The sequence below is a fragment of the Pithys albifrons genome, chromosome 9 (genome assembly GCF_047495875.1).
Source record: "Pithys albifrons albifrons isolate INPA30051 chromosome 9, PitAlb_v1, whole genome shotgun sequence".
Lineage (NCBI taxonomy): Eukaryota > Metazoa > Chordata > Aves > Passeriformes > Thamnophilidae > Pithys > Pithys albifrons.
Window position 1 is genome coordinate 10,700,193 of NC_092466.1, and position 6,000 is coordinate 10,706,192.

Here is a 6,000-nt window from a genome sequence, read left to right on the forward strand (position 1 = left end):
TGGCTAAGGTATTAGAAGGGCTATTTGCATTGGTGCTCGGCCCCTTCAGTCTGCGTACAATGCCGACAGAAAGAACAATTAGGATCCACGCATAACAAAAAGCCTCCGACCACAGGGTAGGCAGGTCCACTGAACCGGATACAATACCTACGGGATCAACAGGGCTCCATGGAAATACTGCCTGCTGGATCACACCAAACATCTTGTTCATACCTAGAATATGAAGCGTTCTTGGACACAAAAGCACGTAGAGGATTAGCACAGCAAAGGTAAGAGCGAGCTACAACCAATTTAATGCGAGCACCAGTCACACGTTTCACGGGACGAGCAACAGGGCTGGAGCACAGCTCCTCTCTGCAAAACCCCACCACCAACAACTGACCAGCTGCAAACTTCCAACTAGGCTAAAAAGTAGTAACTGAAAACCAGGGACATACTTTCCTGTGGCAAAAAAACCCCTGCTTTTCAGCGTTTGTCGTAACAGAAAGGGTGGCAGGCATGCAAACTACGATCTAATGTACATGCACTCTGAGAACAGACTATGCTTCCACAGAGAATGTAAAAAGCAAATAAATAAGTTCAAGTATTTGCTTTTTTGGTTTTTTTTTAACATGCAAACACCTCAATGGTAAAACAATACTAAAAGAACCAAGTATATAGGCATGCCAGATTGTTTTCAAAAGTTCTTTGACCGTTCATTCTAGTATTTATCTACACCAATTCACAGCCTGTGAATACATCCTCATGCTAGTCAGCATGTCAACAATTATATGATGGGCTCTGTTCTCCCATATATTTCTCTTGTAAAGCAATACACATTAAGTACTCCTGAAGCTGCAACAATCTTAAAACAGTCTAAAATTACTACGTGGTATAAAATCACTTTTTAAAAAGTGATTATAAACTGTACATAATTTCCGTACAAAACATACATTACCTAGAGGTTAAGGATGGAAAAATTCTCAGTAATTAAAATTCTCTTTTCATCCAGAGACCTGGATATGCTGAAAATGCCTTTACTGAACCACATTTGATGTCGGAGAATTCCCAGATTTACCAGTACGTGATGTGTATTTCACAACACAGTCAAGGCCATGCAATGCAGCAAAAAACCAAGCAAATTAAGGGCAATGGCTCATACTGCAAACATTACCTGCTTGTTATAACAACCTGTTACATTTTATCCCAGTCCATTCTGTAACACAGAAAGGTTACTGTATCAAACAGACTAGACTATGTCAGCCAGTACAATTTTCACATAAACAGGGGTTCTTTTATCTGGACAATCGGTTATAACTGGCTGTTTAATCTTCAGTGCCACGTCCTCTCCAGCCCTCTCTCGCACACACAAACCCAACAGAAAATGAGAAACAGAAATATCTTCTCTGAGATGCAGTGGCAGGCAGTAAAAATAAATACAAGGTATTACGGCGACAGAGCAGAAAGCAAGCCTCGCTTCAAGTAAAACAGCATCCACAAAGCTGTTGCACAGAAAGATGAAATCAAAAGCAATGAGTCTTGAAGCATTTTGGGTGGGAAATGCCACTAGCCAAGCTAGGCCAGAGGGTACAGTGGGCTGGACATGGGTATGCGTTCCTGGCTGTGGGCTGGGAGCTACCCTGCACCCAGGAAAAGCACAGAGTCACCCAAAATTCAGTGCTGAGGAGGACATCGGGGTGAGCCATCCCAGGGGCTGTGGTGGGCCATGGAAAGGGACAAGTATCGCCTTCCCCTTCTGCACACACACAAGTTTTCGTCTTTTTTCAGCCGAGGAGAACCTGCTGCTAGAGAGAAACGGCTTCTTATCACCCACCCAAATATTCCATGATGGTATTTTGAAAACCCTGTGATCTCTTAATGCAGTTTTATTATCCTTATTATCACACTAAACCTTCCCAAAAGAGAGCTTTGTTATTTACTGGGCTTCCTCAGCGTTGTCAAGAAGGGATCACAAAACGTGACCCTTCTGATTCAAAGTATTCAGAATATACTTAAACAGCCCTAATTCAATCAGCACACATGAGCACGTACATCCACCCATTCCATGGGTGCCGTGCACGGGTCGGCACCGCCGGCTCGCGGGACTACCACGCACACTCCGCTTCAGCAGAAACATTCTTTTCTAGAAAGCCACAGCCAAGTAACAATCAATCCAAAGCTTTCCTAAAAGGCACACGCACAGCAGTGATCTTCCGAGCAATTAATTTCTGTACATAGGCTAACAGTGCAGGAAGACAGCTGGAGAAAATATCCCTCGTCTGAAGGAATCCCTTCAATCGCGCAAAATTCCTGGAGGAGAATACACCCGTCAGTGAGATTCAAGTGTCAACATAACAAAGGAACGCCCCTCCCAGCACCTCCTGCCTTACAGATCTGTCACGCTGGAAAGGCAAAACTAGAACGGGAACAGCAGCTATTCGCAACCAGCGCTGCTCATCGACCCTACCCTTGCCATCACCCCTACGAAAAAATGCTGGGGATTGTTTAACATTTCTAGAAAGAGCAGATAGAGGGACGTGGAAGAAGACAGCATCCTCTCTGAGGATCCCTCGGTATTCCTTAAAGGAAGGCTGTGGACACAAAGGAGAGCTTTGTCTGGAATCATCTTTCTGTATTACAAGATTACATATAAAATTAGTTTTGCCTGATGTACATGTTTTGCCTTGCCACACGTACAGAAATGCTGACAGCTGACAAACAGCCTAAAATTAAAGGAATCTGGGCTTCAAATTAGTACAATAATCTCCTATTTTACTCATCCAGAGCAAAGAATAATTACACAGAAAACCAAAATAGTCAAATCCAAATCATTCAATGGGAATTAAGAGGATAAGAGTGTTACTAAAATTAAAATATATGCACAGCAGTGTAATAACAAATTCATAAGATACAGTAAATCTTTCCCAAAACCAGGCTAGGATTATATCAAGATCAGCATACAACATATGCCCGAAATATGGCTGTAAATAAGTGTGATTTAATTTGACCACCACCTACTTCAAGCCCTTGATTTTATAAATAGAAGTATACCATAATGACTAGTGATTAAAAAAAAAGAAACCACACACAGTTTAGAAGGTAGAAAAAATACATAAAGCCAAACGTGCAAACAAGAAACAGTAAAAAATTAAGACCCTGAAGATAATTACTAAAACCACCTTAATTTCTATTTTGATAGTCCAAACAAATCCAGACCAAGTACTGCAGCAATGACAATACACACAATTACAACTCCTTGATCATGCATATTCTGCCTCAAAAGTGTCTGCACATGTGCAGAACTGAAAGCTTCCATAGCCCCATCTCAAATACACAACTTAAAAATTACCAGTACTATTTCAGTACTTCATAATTGTTTTCTCACACGTTGTGACTTTTTATTCCATGTCCATACCTGCTCCTAAATAAGATGGACAAGTCGAGAAGCAACCCAGTTTCACCAAACTTCAGTCCTGCTGAATTTCTGTATAGCTCACACCCAGTCGCAATTCTATTCAACGCACACAGCTGTTCACCTTACTAAGGTCACTACAGCTTTTGAGGCATTCCCCAGAGAAAGGTACGTACAACTCGGTGAAAACGCCTTCTACAGCCACAAATCCACGCGGAAAGCTGTCACACCGCTTTTCTCTGTCACACCTCCCTGTTTTAAATACCGGGAAAATCACCTGGCTAGACAGGAAGGCGACGACTTTTGAGACGAGATTCTGTCTCCGGCTCCATCAGAACCGCCACAACAAATACATCGGCTGGAACAGGAAAAGAGCCTCACGCCTGTGCGAGGGTGGGGGACACAGGCAGAGCGCTGTAATCATTACCCGAACGCCGGTAATCATTACCCTGAGCGCCACTGCCACTACACACACCGCAAGTCTTTCCAATTTCTCTCCGCCAGCTCCCGGTACCGAAGCGGGAGAGGAGGCGGAGAGGTGAGGCTGTGAAACGGAGCTTCCTCCTTTCTTTTCTCTGTTGTTGTTGTTGTTGTTGTGGCGGTCGCTGCCATCGCCCGGCAGCGCCGAGCAGCGGGGCAGCCCCTGCCCGAGCCCCGCGGGACCATCGGCCGCCCCCGGCCCGCCCCACCTGCCCCTGCCCCGGCCCCGCCGCGCCGGGCGGGGCTGCCCCGCCGGGGACAGGGACGGGGTCGGGGACAGGGACGGGGTCGGGGACAGGGACGGGGTCGGGGACAGGGACGGGGTCGGGGACAGGGACGGGGTCGGGGACAGGGACGGACACCCCGCCGGTGCCCCACCACCCCCACCTGCGCCCCGGCCCTCCCCGCCTTTGTGCTCGCGGCCTCCCCTGCCCGCTGTCAGCCGCCGCCCCGCCGAGCCCCGGCCCGTACCGCGGCTCCGCCATCCTCCCGCGGCGCGCTCGGCACCCGCCGCCGCCCGGCCCTACCCTGCCGGCCACCGTCTGTGCGCACCGAGCCGTCACGGGACCGCCCGCCCACGGACCTCCCGCGGCTCTCGGGGCGGGACCGCGGAGCGCCGACACCGAGCGCTTCCAGGTTACGGCGGAAGCGGCGCGTTACCCTTGGCGACGGCGGGAGCGGGGCCGTGCGGGAGCGGAGCTGTGCGGGGCAGGAGTGGGGCCGGAGTGGGGCCGTGCGGGCTCCGCACCGGCGGTGATTACGGGACCAGTGCTGTGTGTGGCTGCACCGCCGCGCTCCCGGGCCCGCTCCAGCTCCCCGGGCACGGCTCCCAGGGCAGGTCTCCCCAAGCACGGCTCCCCCGGGCACGGCTCCCCCGGATAGGGCTCTTCCAGGCAGGGCTCCCCGCTGTCCCTGCGCTGGGCTCGGGCTCCGCAAGCCCCGCGGCCGGGACAGGGACCCCGGGCGGCCGCACATCCCGGTGGAACCTGCCGTGGTGCCCCCGCTGTGGAGGTTCCCCCGCGTGGGGAGGGCAGCCCGCAGTTCCCCGTGACTGACTGCAACTCTAATTAAAGTGTTACAGCTAACAGGAAGTATTTTCCTGCCGTTCCAACAGTTTAACTGGAGAGTTTTCCCCCAGCACAGGCAGGATCAGAAATTCTGATGCAATGAGTGTGTATGAAGTCGCTCTCCCCAGTGCTGTATATTCGCGGCACAGCCACCCCGCTCTTGCTGCAAGTCACCTTTAGCTGCTGAGACATTGCCAAAGGGATGAACCAGGGACTGTGACATTCCCGTGTTTCCTTTGTCGACAAAATCAAGACTATCCCCAGCTGGCAACTACTATGACCTCGGACCAGTGTGCTGGTTTTTTTCTGTAGGAGATACCACAAGCTAAGGGCAACCAAACTGCCCTTGCTGGGGATATGTGGTAGCTGCAAGAAATGGCAGCAGCCATTCAGAAGGTGACAACCATATCTATAAGTTGACAGCTACACTCAAGTGTGACAGAGCACCCCTGATCAGTCATCCTTTGATTCTGGATGGGATTTAAATGCAAGTTCTTTGACAACTTGTTATAACAGATTTTTCAATATTTTGCTGAGAAGGGTTTAGCTTTTTAATGCTAAATTCTCAGGTGGTTGCAATCAGTTTCCTTTTCAAGCCTAGATGGATTCTGCACTGCGGTAGAATCTTACCTTTCTAATTTCTAAACCACATTCAAGCCAGTGGGAGTCTGATAGTTGTTCTCAGTACTCGGTAGTCTGGACTGGTCCCACTGGCTCACGTTTTAAACAGCAGCCACCTCAGTTGAATCAAAACGATTTGGGAGCCGTTTCCACATCATATAGTCAAATCTGAGTATTTGCTATTTTCATCAGGTTTTTTATAACTTTTGGCAAACATCTAGGCTGGTTTCAGTGAAACAAGGCTATCAATTTTTTGGGTTCTGCCAATTTCCTTTGTGTGACACTTTGGCAAACCAGGCAGCTTAATGTTGTTATGTGGGTTTTTACTAATAAATGCTGGACAGCATTAAAAGCAGAATTGACTTTTCAGCATATTGGGTCACAGGGCAAAAACTAGTGTAATTTTCTAGTGGCAATATTTTTTACAATGACTGAATGTTT

At 48.6% G+C, this 6,000-nt stretch overlaps 1 protein-coding gene across 2 annotated transcripts in view; it reads right to left on the minus strand.

Moving 5' to 3' along the window:
* SHOC2 (SHOC2 leucine rich repeat scaffold protein) overlaps window positions 1-4,461 on the minus strand; it is a 72,024-nt gene extending 67,563 nt beyond the window's left edge. The window contains exon 1 of one of the 2 annotated variants that reach the window (XM_071564482.1): window positions 4,343-4,461. The gene's annotated coding sequence lies outside the window, so the exon portion shown is untranslated. Of the gene's footprint in view, window positions 1-3,668; window positions 3,770-4,342 lie in introns of those variants that run through there. The other variant, XM_071564483.1, reaches the window with a different exon arrangement.
* Window positions 4,462-6,000: the final 1,539 nt, after the last annotated feature.